The sequence below is a fragment of the Heteronotia binoei genome, chromosome 9, assembly GCF_032191835.1.
Source record: "Heteronotia binoei isolate CCM8104 ecotype False Entrance Well chromosome 9, APGP_CSIRO_Hbin_v1, whole genome shotgun sequence".
Taxonomy (NCBI): Eukaryota; Metazoa; Chordata; class Lepidosauria; order Squamata; family Gekkonidae; genus Heteronotia; species Heteronotia binoei.
This window is the reverse complement of record NC_083231.1, coordinates 114,435,200-114,453,639: the sequence shown is the minus strand read 5'-3', so window position 1 is coordinate 114,453,639 and position 18,440 is coordinate 114,435,200.

Sequence of the window (18,440 nt, the reverse complement as noted above, 5' to 3'; positions counted from 1 at the left end):
CCATCCATCCATCCATCCACCCATCCATCCATCATCTTCCTTCCTTCCCTTAACCATCATTCATGTCTTGCAGCTCTCAAGCATCTGACGTTTATGTGGCTCCTACATTAAGGAAGTTTGGCCACCCCGATCTATAATAAAAGGAGCCGCATGTACATCTATCTGCCCATTTGTGGTAAGCAGAACTGATCAGAAAACAAAACTTGGGATATCAAAACTGACCACCAGCTTCAGGGTGATCATGGAAGGTCCACAGCCAATCATGAAAGGAACTGGAATATCTTGGTCCAGGTTATCTCTAGATTCTCCCCCTGCTCCCTGTAATCTTGGTGCTTGGGGGGGGGGGCACAGTAGGAGGGCTTCTAGTGTCCTGGCCCCACTGGTGGACCTCCTGATGGCACCTGGGTTTCTTTTGCCACTGTGTGACACAGAGTGTTGGACTGGTTGGGCCATTGGACTGATCCAACATGGCTTCTCTTATGTGACACAGAATGTTGGATTGGATGGGCCATTGGCCTGACCCAACATGGCATCTCTTATGTTCTTATGTGGCACAGAATGTTGGACTGGCTGGGCCATTGGCCTGACCCAACATGACTTCTCTTATGTGACACAGGGCGTTGGACTGGATGGGCCATTGGTTTGACCCAACATGGCTTCTTTTATGTTCTTATGTGACACAGAGTGTTGGACTGGATGGGGCATTGGCCTGATCCAACATGGCTTCTCTTATGTGACACAGAATGTTGGATTGGATGGGCCATTGGCCTGACCCAACTTGGCTTCTCTTATGTTCTTATGTGGCACAGAATGTTGGACTGGCTGGGCCATTGGCCTGACCCAACATGGCTTCTTTTATGTTCTTATGTGACACAGAGTGTTGGACTGGATGGGCCATTGGGCTGATCCAACATGGCTTCTCTTATGTTCATACAGTCTAGTCTCCAAAGCAGCCATTTTCCGCAGGAGAACTGAGCTCTATATTCTGGAGACTTGTAGTTTGGGGATTCCTCCATGTTGCACCCAGTGGATGGCAACTTTGCCAATTGAGACCACATTGATTTCATGGAGGAAAGTTGGATTATAAATGTAATGAACAAGGAGATGGGCTGCACACAACCACAGAGTTTATGTCCCTCCGCCCCCTCCTGGTTAGATTATTCAATTCTATTACATATTTTCAAGCGCCTGCATCCATTATAGACCTGGCCAAAGCAATTTATTGGTAGCTCTTGGCTATTACAAAACCATCCCAGACACCATAAAATAAGTTCAATGTACAATATTAAAATATATACACTGGGAAAAATCCAACAATAAAACCCCAAGATTTAAAACGGGCTGCATAATACTTTCGAGAGAGAGAGATCTAAACGTATTTGCCAAGATAGCTGGTACCAAAATTATTTTGTTACTTTTATTACCCAATAAAAATGTCAGCTTACTAGCAGGAAGCATAAAGGGAAAAGGGGGGGAAATACAAATTTGAAAGCATTCGAAGCTCAAGCTGCCTTTAAAAAAAAAAACCTGGAAAAAAGCATAGTTTATACTTCACTGAAAATTCTTCCAATTCCAGCACTGCGTGTTTAGGGGCAATTAAATTCTATGGCTGCCACTATGAATGCATTGGGTTATATACAAGAGTTGGTTTTATACAGGGCTTTTTTGTTAGGAAAAGCCCAGCAGGAACTCATTTGCAAATTAAGCCACACCCCCTGACACCAAGCCAGCTGAAACTGCATTTCTGTAGTTTCCTGCTTAAAAAAAAAAGCCCTGGTTTTATACCCCGCCCTTCGTTATCTGAAGGAATCTCAGAGCGGCCTACAAACACCTTCCTTTTCTATTCCCACAACAGACACCCTGTGAGGTAGATGTGGCTGAGAGAGCTCAGAGAAAATTGTGACTGACCCAAGATCATCCAGCTGGCTGCATGTGGAAGATGAGTGGGAAATCGAACCCGCTTCTCTGGATTAGAGTCTGCTGCTCCCAATCACTACACCCAGGCCTCGGAGTCAGCGGGAGCTCACCGGAGCACAGCTCCTGAACCTTTCTGAGGGTTCCACCTCCTCCTTCCCACTTTGTCCATTGAATAGTAGGTGCAGCTGCATAACAATCCCTGGATGAGCTCCACCACCTAGTTCTCTACACAATGACCCCTGACTACACTACCACACACAGAGAGCCTTGGAAGCACAGAAGCAATTCCCCAGGATCCCTGATTCTCCACATTTCCCAGTTAAAGGAACAAATTACAGAGATGAACTGACTCCAGTAGCAACAAGAGAAAGAAATTTTACTTACAACAAATAGAAGCGTGTATTACATGATGCATTCATGGAGGTACTTGTGATTTATTACGAATGGATTAACTTCAAGAAGGATAAACTTGCTACAGCCCCAATCCCAGGTAGGAGAGAGAAGATCCTATAGAAGATGAAACACAGAAGGCAAGCAACAGAAAAGGGGGCTCAGCATCTAACCGATGAGAGGGTGAGGCCAACGGCTGTGTTTACCTGAGTGAGAGAATTCTCTTAAGCTTTTCCAACCCAGATCCTCTTGCATACTGAGTTATAATATCCAACAGAATGTTATCTTAGAAACAACATGACCCTCAAATTGGGTTGGGAAGATCCTCCTCTGAGTTTGGCTGCTGAAGGTCAACAGTCTAGCATAGAGTCATCTTTCGCAAAGCAACCCAAATATTTATTTCTTTTCTTTGTAGCACACATAGAAAGTACTGAACGTGTTCCCCTGCACTGTACATTTTACTGTGATATTCGTGCCATTTACTTAGATCCTCTTCTTCGAAAACACGAGGGACAATCTGAGGGCGGTAAGACTCTCTTCCAGTTGTCCTCCTGTAACCCTGAGATTATTGAGACTGTGGCTAAATATCTGTGCTGTGCTTCGAAGAGGAGGGGAATGTTTCAAATGTTGGGGTAATATATGTTTTCTCCCTTGCTGATTGTGCACATCTATGCTGTTATGCCAATAAAGGCGGCGGTTGTTATTTGTAGTGCCTGTCTCCCTGAGATTCAAGATGGATTCAAATTATAAAATATCAACATGTCAGAGTATTAAAGAGAACTGTTTTAAGATGATGTACAGGTAGTATATGACTCCGAAAAAACTGGCAAAGATGAGTAAAAAGATGTTGGATAGATGTTGGAAATGTAAGAAACATGAAGGTTCTTTTTACCTTATGTGGTGGACTTGTGGAAAAGCGAAAAAGTTTTGGCAGATGATACAACAAGAAATATCTACAATTTTGGGATATGACTTTAAGAATGTTGCAGAGACTTTTCTGCTGGGATTACAAATGGAAAAAATTCCAAAAGAAGATAGAACTCTAATTTGGTATTTGCTCTCAGCTGCTAGGACATTGTATGCGCAGTTGTGGAAGCAAGAAAAAATACCAGAGAAATGGGATTGGATTGTGAAAGTTTTATCGTGGAGTGAGATGGACAAATTAACAAGAATTTTAAGAGATTATGATTTGGATGTGTTTAAAAAGGAGTGGAAGAAATTTAGAGGATATATAGAGAAAGAGTGGAATGTAAAAAGACATTGGACAATTTTTTAACATGAATATGAGAAAAGAAAGATATTGAATTTTGATTGGTTAAGGGTACCTTTATAACTGAACTTAAGTATATAACCTCGGCGGGAGTCTAGTAACAGAGGGAGGGGGGATTGGAAAATATCATATGGGTTAGAGACAGTAATGATATAATTAGATATTGTTACCATATGTTATCAATAAAATTGTTTAAACACAAGATGGATTACAAATTATAGGAAAAAAGGCATCCAAGCAGCATAAACATCCAACAAGTAACACACCAAGATGAGGATTAGGGGAGGGGCTGTGGTTTAATGGTAGAGCCTCTGCTTGGCATGCACCATACCAAACCTTTAATGGCATAACAGTTGCAAATAAAAATGCACAGAATATAATAATAATAATAATAATAATAATAATAATAATAATAATAATAATAATAATAATAATAATAATAATAATAAATTCTTATTTATATCCCGCCCTCCCTGCCGAGGCAGGCTCAGGGTGGCTTACAAGACATGATACATATACTATGATATAACAATAAAATACTATTAATACAATAAAATACAAATTTGTGAATTTGTTAAATAAATAATTTAAAATCGGTATAAATTAATGGTGCTACAGTTTCAGTACATATATAAAGATGGCTGGATATCATTGCCAAGATTCCACCTTAGAAGGCAAGTTGAAAGAGGGCGGTTTTACAAGCCCTACGGAACTGGTTAAGATCCCGCAGGGCCCACACCTCCTCCTGCAGCTGGTTCCACCACTGGGGGGCCATTATCGAAAAGGCCTGCACCCTTGTTGTTTTTAGCTTGGCCTCCCTTGGCCCAGGGATTTTCAGAAGATTTTGCAAACGAGATCTCAGTGCTCTCTGGGGAACATATGGAGAGAGACGGTCCCTAAGGTAGGCAGGTCCTCAGCTGTATAGGTCTTTAAAGGTAATAACCAGCACCTTGTAACGAACTCGGTACACAATATAAAACTTTAAACATCGGAGATAAAATCAAAATGAGGCCGAGCTTGCAGATGCATCCATACATGGTCAGATTTAAATTTAAGGATGTCAGTCAAAAATTTTGCCCCAGCCTCGCTAACCTCCCCTTCAGTATCGTTCAATAAATAATAACAGGGTGGCAGAATAGACAAATCTGGGGAGAAAGAAAGCTTGCAAAATAAATCTTTACGGAGATTATGATAAAAGGAACAATCAAGCAATATATGCTGAATGGAGTCGGGAATATTCGCTCCACAGAAACAGAGTCTGTCGCCTAAAGGGACTCGATGATATCTCCCTTGTAAAACTTTGGAGGGAAACGCATTTAGTCTAGCCAACATAAATGCCCTGCGATGACTTGGAATGGTTAAGTCTGATAGATAATGGGGCATTTTGCCGCAGAAAGCATAAAGACCTGAGAAGGCTGGGGAGCAAATATAAGGGTCTGTTGGCCGTAGTTTCGTTTCCTCCAACTCCCACAGTCTCAGTTTAATACATCTGAAGATATATGACTCAACAGAAGTAAAAAAAATCATCAACCTCTATCCCCAACTGGTTAAGTTTGGACATAAGCACTGCTGTCCAGGATGAAATATATGGGTCTCTTTTCATACAATCAAGAAGGCTGTTAGGATCTGTTCTAAAGTGAATTTTGAGCCAGAACTTAAACACTGCAATCCAGGCTTTTGCCTCCGCCAAAGACTGACCCACTTCAGAGCAGAGAGCAAAGTAGGACACGCATTTTGGCATACCAAGAATTTGTCTAAAGAATGAGGCTTGAATGCCCTCCGCTTTCCTGGTAAACGCTGAGATCCATATAGGGATACCATAGAGAATTTGGGCTAGCTGCTTGGCATGCAGAAGGTCTCGGGTTCAATCCCCAGCGTCTCCAGTTAAAGCGCCAGGCAGGAGATGATGGGAAAGACTTCTGTCTGAGACCCTGGAGAGCCACTGCCCATCTGAGTAGCCAATACTGACTTGGATGTACCAACAAAGCAGGAGTCCAGTAGCACCTTTAAGACCAACAAACTTTTATTCAGGACGTCAGCTTTCGTGTGCACGCACCCTTCCTCAGACGAGGGATGTGGTACAGTAAGCAGGTGAGGTTTAGAATGCAAAGTGGTACAAAGTTAAAATTGATACTTGAAGGTGATACTTGACTCCTGCTTTGTTCTACTGCTTCAGACCCAACATGGCTGCCCACCTGGATCTATCTACATTGGATGTACCAAGGGTCTGATTCAGCAGAAGACAGCTTCATCATGTGATCCCCAAACTAGAAAACAGCACAAATGAAAAAATATATCAAATGCAATAATTCAAAGTATAACACAGTGGATGGAGACCTAAGCCATTCCTTATACGTGATTTCCCTAGGGTCATTATTCCGCTGCCCTCTAAAAAGATACACGATCGTAGCTGTACATGTGATGAATCTGGTTAAATCAAAGCGATCATGCTTTGATTAATAAAGGAATACCCTGTTAATTTGAGGGTGCAGATCGGACTCTGCTTTGGCGACGGAGCATAAATCCACTTGACACGTTAATTGGATCTCAGTTCATTGTTTTCCGATTTATCTCTCCCTCTCGCCGCTCATCGTAATTATATCTTGGAAGCAGGATCCTCTGGATGTGTTATGGACATGCATGTGAACATGAGAGACCGCAGGACATCAGAAATAGGGTTGCCAACTCGGGGTTGGGAAATTCCTGGAGAATTTGGGGGCGGACCCTTGGGAAGATGGGTTTGGGGTGAGCTCAGTGGGGTATAATACCACCCTCTTCATCTGCCATTTTCTCCAGGAAGTGACCTCTGGAGTCTAGAAGTCTTGAAACTTTCAGAGATCGCCAGACCCTAGTTGGAGATTGGCAACCATCTTCAGAATTGTTGTTAAGAGTGGGAGTAAGGATACCAAAGGCTGGTTCACATCTTAATTACATCTACATGTTTATATTTGCGTTTTTATAAGTTTAGGGAAAAAAAAAGAAATGGTAATGAGAGGAATAAACAATTTTGAAATAACACATAGAGCCACCAAGTCCCCACCAGCTGCCGGCAGTACCATAGAGTTTTCCCCAAAATTGACAGGATGTTTTTTTGGAAAACTGCAGCCTTATGTACTTACTGTCAGTTTGTATTAAAAGTGACTAATGGTAGCTCTAGGAATCATTGGAAACTCTGTGCTAAAATCAGAGGGTTCCCAGCGATCCTTAGAGCTCTCCTTTGTTATTTCCAGTAAGAACTTCCTTTAAGTACAGGAGGCTACATTTTTTTAAAAAAAAATTCTCCCTCTACTGATTCATCATGGTTATAGGATGGGGGAGACTTGTCTTAGCAGTAGTATGTGCGAAAAGGATCTAGGGGTCTTAGTGGATTATATGCTAAACATGAGTCAACAGTGTGACGCGGTGGCTAAAAAGGCAAATGCAATTTTGGGCTGTATCAACAGAAGTATCATGTCTAGATCACGCGATGTGATGGTACTGCTTTACTCTGCTCTGGTAAGACCTCACCTGAAGTATTGTGTTCAATTTTGGGCACCATATTTTAAGAAGGATATAGACAAGCTGGAACAGGTCCAGAGGAGGGCGACGAAGATGGTGAGGGGTCTGAAGACCAAGTCCTAGGAAGAAAGGTTGAAGGAGCTGGGCATGTTTAGCCTGGAGAGGAGGCGGCTGAGAGGTGATAGGATCACCATCTTCAAGTCCTTGAAAGGCTGTCATATAGAGGATGGTGTGGAACTGTTTTCTGTGACCCCAGAAGGTAGGACCAGGACCAATGGGTTGAAATTAAATCAAAAGAGTTTCCGGCTCAACATTAGGAAGAACATAATAATAATAATAATAATAATAATAATAATAATAATAATAATAATAATAATAATAATAATAATAATAATAATAATAATAATAATAATAATAATAATAAGTTTTTATTTATACCCCGCCCTCCCCGCCGAAGCAGGCTCAGGGCGGCTGACCGTTAGAGCGATTCCTCAATGGAACAGGCTTCCTCAGGAGGTGGTAGGCTCTTCTTCCTTGGAGGTTTTTAAACAGAGGCCAGGTGGCCATTTGACAGCAACGAAGATCCTGTGAATTTAGGGGGAAGTGTTTGTGGGTTGCCTGCATTGTGTAGGGGGTTGAACTAGATGACCCTTCCAACTCTATGATTCTATGTTTCTATGATTCTGTGATCCAGTGGGCATTGGAACCTGGGGGGCAGATATGCACAGGTCCCTTGACAGATGCTATCAGAGATGGAAAGGGCTCCTCTTGAAGGCAGACATTTCAGAGCCCTTTCCTTCTAGCTCTTAGGATTCAGTGGCAGTCCTTTCCCAAAGAGAGAGAGGAAGCTCTGGGCAGGAAATATGTCCTCAAACCCAATTTTGTCAATGGCCCCTTTATGCCAGCCGAACCCAGCAGGGAGGAAGAATCGCTCTTCAATAAAGAGCCATAAACGTCAGACGAAAGTTGACTGTGTTGTTTATTAAATGTATGTTAATACTGTTGTTGGAGAGCTCAGTGCTCGATTGATCGCTAATGGGAGCTGGAAACTCTGGTCTCCAGCTGCCCGCCAGTCAATGCCAAGAATGTTTTGCTCACGAAAAAGGCCAGCAAAAGAGGGGTTGTTGTTTTGGGGGGTGGGGGGAACAGCAGGCCAAGGAATTGCCAGACTCCCTGGGCTTCGCACGGGCTACTCTGAAGCCCTCCAATTGACCCTAGCATCCTTCTGTTCAGAGTGTGGGAACGGAAGCCATTCTTTGCCTCAGACAGACTGGAATTGTCCTGTGCCAAGCTATTCCCTCTCCTGACTGGGGATGCAGTTCTTCAGTTTAGAGCCAGTTTGGTGTAGTGGCTAAGTGTGCGGACTCTTATCTGGGAGAACCGGGTTTGATTCCCCACTCTTCCACTTGCACCTGCTAGCATGGCCTTGGGTCAGCCATAGCTCTGGCAGAGGTTGTCCTTGAAAGGGGAGCTCCTGGGAGAGCTCTCTCAGTCCCACCCACCTCACAGGATGTCTGTTGTGGGGGAGGAAGGGAAGTTAATTGTGAGAGAGCCAATTTGGTACAGTGGTTAAGTGAGCGGACTCTTATCTGGGAGAACCGGGTTTGATTCCCCACTCCTCCACTTGCACCTGCTAGCATGGCCTTGGGTCAGCCATAGCTCTGGCAGAAGTTGTCCTTGAAAGGGCAGCTGCTGTAAGATCCCTCTCCAGCCCCACCCACCTCACAGGGCATCTGTGTGGGGAGGAAGGTAAAGAAGATTGTGAGCTGCTCTGAGACTCTTCAGAGTGGAGGGCGGGATATAAATCCAATATCTTCATCTACCTCACAGGGTGTTTGTCGTGGGGGAGGAAGGGAAAGGAGATTGTGAGCCACTCTGAGACTCTGTCCTTGAAAGGGCAGCTGCTGTGGGAGCCCTCTCAGCCACACCCACCTCACAGGGTGTTTGTTGTGAAGGAGGAAGGTAAAGGAGATTGTGAGCCTCTGAGACTCTTCGGAGTGGAGGGTGGGCTATAAATCCAATATCATCTTCTTCTTCTTTAAAGAGGTCAGCGCCACCTAACAGTGAGGCCATCACAGCTGACTGACCGAGTCTGAAATATCGTGCTGGACTAGATGTGCTAGGGTTGCCAAGTCTCCCGCGGCCTCTGGCCTTTTATTGTCCCATAGAGTGTTCCCTCCCAAATTGCTAGAGCGTCTGGGAAACCATAGAGTTCCCCCAGAAACGCCTAGAGCGGCCAGTGCGACGACATTAGTTCTGGGTGACATCATTGTGCCGGTGATGTTAGGGAAGGTTCCCCCCACCAGTCCAATGTGGGCCGGTGGGTTGGGAACCTCCAGGGTGGGAGAACCACCCCCCCGCCTGGCCCGGGGGCTTGGGAGCCCTAAAATGGGCCCTTGATCTAGGGTTGCCAATACTCAGTTGGCTGTAAGCCTTCCTGAGCGTTTTTGCTGGCTATAGAATTGTGGAGACCTTCTGATACCTCGGAAACTAAACAGAATTGAGCACCAGATTAATTTCTGGGTTTCTCAGTAAATCTCAAGCCTGAAGAAATGGATGCATGAAACAGGAATTAGATGTTAACCATCCTGTCGCAATCTACAACTTTTGGGATTTGAAGATACATCTGTTCTACAGTGAACCATACCTGCGTGAGACATTTCTGTGAGACAAATGATTTATTAAGAATTTGAGATACAATATGGACATCACAGCCTAGTGATTTGGATCACATATACCTTCAGAGGTTTTTGGCTTGCCTATGGTTCATGTGATTTCTCTTCTTGTTTTTGTTTTAATCCCCAGTTGGGGGCTGGGGATTCACAGGTTTGGAGGTCCTCTCCCACTTCAGAGTTATCAGAAAACAGGGGAGGGAGGGGAGGAAACGTCTGCTAGGCATTCCATTTTACCCTACCAAGACTGATTCCCATAAAGCAGGGGTGGCCAACGGTAGCTCTCCAGATGTTTTTTGCCTACAACTCCCATCAGCCCCAGCCAACATGGCCAATGGCTGGGGCTGATGGGAGTTGTAGGCAAAAAACGTCTGGAGAGCTACCATTGGCCACCCCTGCCATAAGGTATAATGGAGAATTGATCTGTGGGTATCTGGAGCTCTGTGGGGGCTGTTTTTTTGAGATAGAGGCATCAGATTTTCAGCATAGCATTCGGTGCCTCTCCTCATAACATCTCCCAAGTTTCAGGGATCCAGTTCTAGGAACCCCCAAAGAAGGTGCCCCTATCCTTCATGATTTCCAATGGAGGGAAGGCATTTAAAAGGTGTGTGGTCCCTTTCAATGTGACGGCCAGAACTCCTTTTGGAGTTCGATCCTGCTTGTCACAAGCTTGCTCCTGGCTCCGCCCCCAATGTCTCCTGGCTCCACCCCCAAAGTCCCCAGATATTTCTTGAATCGGACTTGGCAACCCTAACTATGGCTGACCTTGCTCAGCCTCCAACCTCGGACAAACCTCAGGGTATTCAGGATGCTATGTTTGTAGCAATGTTCTCAGCAATTCCTAATTACTTATCAATTAACATTTGAAAATAAAAGAGCCCAGGGAAGTGAGAATCCAACCCACAAAACACCAATCAACCTTCTCTGCTATACATCCAGCCAGGGGTCATTTTGTAGGAAAACAGGCAGCAGAACTCATCAGCATAACTCATTAGCATATGCCACCCCCCCCCCCCAGCCAAAAGCAACCCGATGCAAGAAAGGAGAGCCCTGAGCGAGTGAGGCCTGCTTGGGCTGGCTAGAGATCCAGCCAGCCCAAGCAGGCTTCGCTCGCCTGGGGCTCTCCTGGGCCACCCTCCCCCCCCAGCAAGCCACAAAATCACATAAGAAGTGGAGAAAGGGTGGCATGGGCTTCTCCAGGGGTTAATGAGGACTGCTGGGGTGTGTGGCAAAGCCGCTGTTGGATGGCTGGCTGCCTGCCTGCTCTCCTAATCCAGGGATTGTTATGCAGCTGCACCTACTATCAAATGGACAAGGTGGGGAGGAGGAGGGGGAACCCTCAGAAAGGTTCAGGAGCTGCACTCCTGTGATTTCTGCATCCAGCACTAGTCATTGTTTGCTTCTCTACAGAATGCTTTTTTGAGTTTTACCAAGACAGGGCCTAGGGTCATGCCTACGGCAAAAAAGTTGCAGAAAATCCCCCCATGGACAATTTCACAATATATTGCAATTAGGGCTATTGATGAAAATATCAATCCAGGATGGTCCTCTTTCTTCTGGGTTTTTTTTTAAATGGATAAACCGTCCTATATTTGCAAATCCATTCAATTTGGGAATCTAAATTGATCAGAATTTAATCCCCCACTGAACTCCAATGATGAAGATTGCAAGTTGCGGGAAATAAATTGGATGTGATTTATAATATGGAAAGCCTCAGACAAAGACAAATGCATTCAGCAGGCTCACGATAACAACACTTTGAGGGATGCACAAATAGCTCGATCTCCAAATGTCAAGTGACAGATTAATTCATAAATGAATATTTAGTCAAGCAGTTATTGACTTGATTTCCCCCACTAACCGTAATTGGAGTGCATTACGTATTTTTTTCCTAAACTGCCGATATTAAATAAAATAATTGCACAATAAGAATAAAATTATTTCCAAGCGGGATGGCAGGGAGGCTGCTTTTCAAACGTGCTGTGATTGGAAAGGCAAAACGGGAGTTGCGGCCAAGTTCTTCTTTTTCAATGTCAGGGTATTCATGTTTATCAAATGCTCTTGAAACAACAAAACCGTTCTGAGAGCCAGAGATGTTACAGAACGAGTCCTGCACCCCCCCCCCTTTTTTTGAGCTTGCCAGGCACCTTTGGAATCCTGATGCAGTGTGTTGGGTGAAGACACAAAATGGGCACCGCAAAATGGCTGCCGAAAGAGGTAGAGCCAGCCACAAAATGGCTACGCAGATTGAGTTCAGTCACACAATGAAGATCCTTGTGCTGTGGTCACAGATACCACCCAGGCAATTTTTTTTTTTAAATCTGCACAGCCAATCAAATCTCCAGTGTTGAAGCAGAAGCCTTGCGGGGCAAAAGCCCCAGCTGGCCACACCCATCTTCTATAAACACTTAGTGGGCACCAGGAGAGCTGTTGGCCTTTCTTCTGCAGTCCCTTTAAACAAGGCTGTTTAAAGGGATTGCAGAAGACAGCTTGCAAAACAGCCAAACATGGACAGTGCAGTAAAGTCAAGAAAGCCCCAGCTGAACCAGCTTTGCAGGCTCTTTGGGGCAGCTTGGTTTAAAGGGACTGCCCAAGAGAGCCCCAGCTGAGCTGTAGGGAGAGTTCTTCCTGCAGTATCAGCTGCTCTGCAGGCTCTTTGGGGCAGCTTAGTTTAAAGGGACTACCCAAGAGAGCCCCAGCTGAGCCACCTCTCAGCTGCGCCCCCCCCCCCCCACCATTTCAGATTTGCTGCAGCTTTATATTTCTCGGTTTGGGTCTAATGGACCTGGAAAAATTTGGGATTTCTGAAAAATCCTGGGTATTTCTGGAGAATCCCAAAATTTGGAGAGGGGGGTGCTGTGGCTCAGAGGTAGAGCATATGCTTGGCATGCAGAAGGTCCCAGGGTTCAATCCCTGGCATCTCCAGTTAAGGACCAAACTGTAGACGATGTGGAAGACCTCAGCCTGAGACCCTGGAGAGCAGTTGCCAGCCTGAGTAGGCAATACTGACCTTTAGCAGGAACTCATTTGCATATTAGGCCACACCCCTGATGTCACCATTGTGTCACACAGGGTTTTTTTGTAGAAAAGGCCCAGCAGGAAATCATTTGTCTATTAGGCCATACCCCCAGGCACCAAGCCAGCTGGAACTGTGTTCCTGCTCAAAAAAAAGCCCCACTGACCTTGATGCCAGAATCATGTGTTCATGCGTGAACCAAAAATACTGATAAGAAAACAAAAAAATTTGCACCCCTAGCAGTCCCTTTAATCCAAGTTGCCCCAAAGAGCTTGCAAAGCAGTTGATACTGCAGGAAGAACTCTCCCTGCAGCTCAGCAGGTGTTCTCTTGGGCAGTCCCTTTAAACCAAGTTGCCTCAAAGAGCTTGCAAAGCAGTTGATACTGCAGCTCAGCAGAGGTTCTCTTGGGCAGTCCCTTTAAACCAAGTTGCCTCAAAGAGCTTGCAAAGCAGTTGATACTGCAGGAAGAACTCTCCCTGCAGCTCAGCAGAGGTTCTCTTGGGCAGTCCCTTTAAACCAAGTTGCCTCAAAGAGCTTGCAAAGCAGTTGATACTGCAGGAAGAACTGTCCCTGCAGCTCAGCAGGGGTTCTCTTGGGCAGTACCTTTAACCCAAGCTGCCTGCCTAGTACACTCCTGACCAGTACTACCTTGATTTCCAACACTATGGAATACATAGCCAGTTTGGTGTAATGGTTAAGTGCACTGACTCTTGTCTGGGAGAACCAGGTTTGATTCCCAACTCCTGCACTTGCAGCTGCTGGAATGGCCTAGCTCTCATAGGAGTTGTCCTTGAAAGGGCAGCTTCTGTCAGAGCTCTCTCAGCCCCACCCACCTCACAGGGTGTCTGTTTTTTGGAGGGGAAGGTAAAGGAGATTGTGAAAAAACAGGTTTACGCTACGGCATAGCAAATTGCGGGCTGCCCTCGGTCAAAATGGCAGCACAGAGCAGCTGGTGTGAAATCGCTGGCTTGCTCTGGTGAGAGACGGAAGCCTGCCCCGGAGCGAGGTTAATGCAGAATTAGCTAGAGTATAGGATGGGATATAAATCTAATATCATCATAAAGTGGGTGGGACATTATTTGTAAGCCTTCTCTGCTGGAAAACCTTAGGCTGGAAAGACTGTAGAGCTAGTTGAAAATGCATCACTGGCTGATACTATCAGTACCTTGGCTGTCTCAGATGTCTATAGGATCAATGCGGGTGAGTTATTAAGCAAGCCACAGCAGCTCCAAATGAATAAGCTTCAAGAACCAAGTGGGATTTGTTGGCAGCATGAACTGAAAGGTCTGCAGCAATCAGTACAGGCCTGGGATGCTTTTGTTTATGTTAAGAACTTGAGGATTTTTCAGGAGTCTTCAGGAAGACAAAAATAGAACAGGGGTGACAATATCTCATTCCAGGCAGGAGAAGTTATTGGTAAGGTAGAAGAGCTGCTTTGACCCCCAGGGGGACAACCCATGAGCAGAATTTCAGCTGGCTGTGCTTCATTAGAAGAAGATATTGGATTTATATCCCGCCCTCCACTCCGAAGAGTCTCAGAGCGGCTCACAATCTCCTTTACCTTCCCCACCCCCCACCACAACAGGCACCCTGTGAGGTAGATGAAGATATTGGATTTATATCCCGCCCTCCACTCCGAAGAGACTCAGAGCGGCTCACAATCTCCTTTACCTTCCTCCCCCACAACAGACACCCTGTGAGGTAGATGAAGATATTGGATTTGTATCCTGCCCTCCACTCCGAAGAGTCTCAGAGCGGCTCACAATCTCCTTTCCCTTCCTCCCCCATAACAAACACCCTGTGAAGTGGGTGGGGCTGGAGAGGGCTCTCCCAGCAGCTGCCCTTTCAAGGACAACTCTTATGAGAGCTATGGCTGACCCAAGGCCATTCCAGCAGGTGCAGGTGGAGGAGTGGGGAATCAAACCCGCTTCTCCCAGATAAGAGTCTGCCCACTTAACCACTACACCAAACTGGCTCTCCTAACTGGCTCTTCTAATTAGAACATTAGAAGAGCCCTGCTGGATCAGACCAGAGGTTATAGCACTTGTCGCATCTTAATGTTTTTAATGGATTATGTCTCTCTCTCTTTTAACTGGTTTTATCAGGGGTGTTGAATTCATTTGTTATGAGGGTCGGATCTGACATAAATGAGACCTTGTCAGGCTGGGCCATGTCTGTCATAAAATGTTAGGGTTGCCAAGTCCAATTGAAGAAATATCTGGGGACTTTGGGGGTGGAGCCAGGATACTTTGGGGGTGGAGCCAGGAGACATTGGGGGTGGAGCCAGGAGCAAGGTTGTGACAAGCATAACGGAACTCCAAAGGGAGTTCTGGCCATCACATTTAAAAGGACCACAAACCTTTTTAAATGCCACCCTTCCATTGGAAATAATGAAGGATAGGGGCACCTTCTTTTGGGGCTCATAGAATTGGATCCCCTGGTCCTATCTTTTTGAAACTTGGGTTGGGGGGTATTTGCGGGAGAGGCACTGGATGCTATACTGAAAATTTGGTGCCTCTACCTCAAAACACAGCTTACCCCCCCCCCCCCCCCCCAGAGCCCCAGATACCTGCAGATCAATTCTCCGTTATTTCCTATGAGAATCAGTCTCCATAGGGAATAATAGAGTTCCCAGCAGACATTTCCCTCCCCTCTCCCCTGCTTTCTGACCCTGAAGTGGGGGGAGGGCCTCCAGACCAGAGGATTCCCTGCCCCCACCTGTGGATTGGAAACCCTATAAAATGTAATGTCAGGTAGCAGAGATGTAAACTTTATAAAGGACAAAAACACAATTAGAGGAGTTTTTTTTTAAGCACTTTTGGGTCTTAATGGTACTTTCTTTGCATCTCTCCCATGCAATCTGGGCAAAGGAAGCTCTGGCTCTTTCCTTCCTTCCCCAGGAGACCAGGAGGTTGAGGATCCTCAGCCAATAGAAGGAAGAGGCTTCGTAGCTCTGCTGTGCAATTGAGCAAGCCTGGCAAAGCAAGTTGTGATGCAGAAGGAAGCAAGAGAGAGGGAGAAGGAAGCAGACAACAGCCAGTTGCTCAGGGGCCTGATAGGAGTCCTTTGGGGGCCTGATTTGGACCCCGGGCTGCATGTTTGACACCCCTGGTAATGTTTTTATGGATATGTAAGCCACCCTGGTGCTGGAGAAATGCTTGGATTTGGTGCTGGTGGTGTGGAGAAGAATCTTGAGAGTCCCTTGGACTGCAAGAAGATCCAATCAGTCAGTCCTAAGGGAAATCAACCCAGACTGTTCCCTGGAAGGCCAGATGCTGAAGCTGAAGCTCAAATACTTTGGCCACCAAATGAAAAGGGAGCACTCGCTGGAGAAGATCCTGACACTGGGAAAGACAGAAGGCAAAAGAAGAAGGGGACGGCAAAAGGTGAGATGGCTGGACAGCATTACTGATGTAACTAACACGAATGTGAGCAGACTTCGGAGGATGGTGGAAGACAGGAGGGCCTGGCGTGACTTTGTGCATGGGGTTGCAAAGAGTCGGACTCGGCTGTGCGACTGAACAGCAACAAAAAAGCCAGCCTGAGCCTACTTCGGCGAGGAGGGCAAGATATAGACTGAATGAATGAATGATGAATGAATGAATAGTCCAACATGCTGTTTCACACAGTGGCTGACCAGTTATCCTGGAGGAACAACAAACAGGACATAGAGGCCAGGTAGAGGTGTCAGCTCTGGGTTAGGAAATACCTTGAAATTTTGGTGGTGGGGTCTGAGGAAGACTGGGTTTGGAAAGGGGAGGGAGGGACTTCAATGGGATAAAATGCTATAGATTCCCCTTCCAGGGGAACTGATCACCTGGAGACCAGTTGTAATCCCAAGTGATCTTTAACCACCATCTAGAAGTTGGCAACCCAAAGTCCAGGTGTTTCCCAAAAGTTGCCAACCTCTAGGTGGAGCCTGGAAATCTCCCACAATTGATCGGGATTACTTTTCTCCCTTTCTCACAATACAAGAACTCGTGGGCACTCAATGAAATTGCTGAGCAATCGAGTTAGAACTGATAAAAGGAAGTCCTTCTTTACCCAAAGGGTGATTATTATGATGCAAACGGTGGTCAGTGATTTATATGGTACATGTGTGTTTCCTTCTCCCACTGGCACCAAAAAATAATTCCCTAACCTTTCCCTATGCTGGTCTTTTGGGGCCTGTTACTCCCAGCTTGTTTTTTTTTAAAGTATCCTAGTTTGGTCATGTCATAAAATGCATACATAAGTATTTTATCTTTGTGTGCAAATAAAGTATTAAGAGTTTTAGTAAAGAAAAAAAAAACATGTGGAATTCACTGCCACAGAAGGTGGTGGCAGCTACAGGCATAGCCAGCTTCATGAGGGGATTTGATAAACATACGGAGCAGAGGTTCATCAGTGACTATTAGCCACAGAGTATTGTTGGAACTCTCTGTCTGGGGCAGTGATGCTCTGTATTCTTGGTGCTTGGAGGGGGCAGAGTGGGAGAGCTCCTAGTGTCTTGACCCCACTGATGGACCTCCTGATGGCACCAGGTTGTTTTGGCCACTGTGTGACACAGAATGTTGGACTGGATGGGCAACTGGCCTGATCCAACATGGCTTCTCTTAGGTTCTTATGGTATGGGTTTGAGTACAGCACTAAGTCCATTTCCTTACGGTCGTCTTGGTTTGGTCCACATGTCGTTATTGTTCAAATCAGACAGAAAAGCCCTTCATTAGCAATGGTTAATGCCAGTGTTAGAATTCTTATTCAGCAATGGTTAATGCCAGTGTTAGAATTAAAGTCACCACCAGATTTATGGCCAATCAAATGGATAGGGGATATGGAGCTCGGTCAAGAACAAAAATCTTCAATTGTCTCTGAAATAATAAATCTGAAAGCAATTGCATTAATGAAAGAAGACTTAGCAGTCACAATCATATCAACACGCCTGGGTCTATAGCATCCTTTATAACAGAACCCCTTTTTTTCTTGGAAAAACAGAGCACCTTGATTTGCTGGGACTGGGTAGGACTGCACTGCATCAACCTTTGGCTTGTCAATCTATCAATCGAGAGTACTCGCATGCCATTGGTTGAGTCCACTCCTCTCTCCCACCTACCCAGCAAAGCTTAGTTCTGGCGGTTACTGGCTCTCCCTACTCTCCCATTGGCTGAGTTCAAATCACAGCTGAAGATGTGAAGGCCCAGAAAAAGAAGATTTTTGGGGGGTGGGAGGGAGATTCCTCCCCTGTTTTTCTGAGGCCTTTGAGGGACTACTGATAAAAACGCTTTTGAAATAGTTCCTTTCTTTTGGAGTGAGTGAAATGCTTTTAAAGATGAAGTGGGCAGGGTGTGGACCAGGGGTGGCCAAACTGCAGCCACACGTGGCTCTTTCACACATTGTGTGGCTCTCAAAACCCCCACTGCCCCATTGGTCAGCTTGTCTCTTTAAATCACAGTGGCTTGGAGAATGCATTTAAAGTTGCTTTTTTCCAGCTCTCCCTTCCTCCTCTCCTCCAGTTTGGTGTAGTGGTGAAGTGTGCGGACTCTTATCTGGGAGAACTGGGTATGATTCCCCACTCCTCCACTTGGACCTGCTGGAATGGCCTTGGGTTAGCCATAGCTCTGGCAGAGGTTGTCCTTGAAAGGGCAGCTGCTGTGAGAGCCCTCTCCAGCCCCACCCACCTCACAAGGTGTCTGTTGT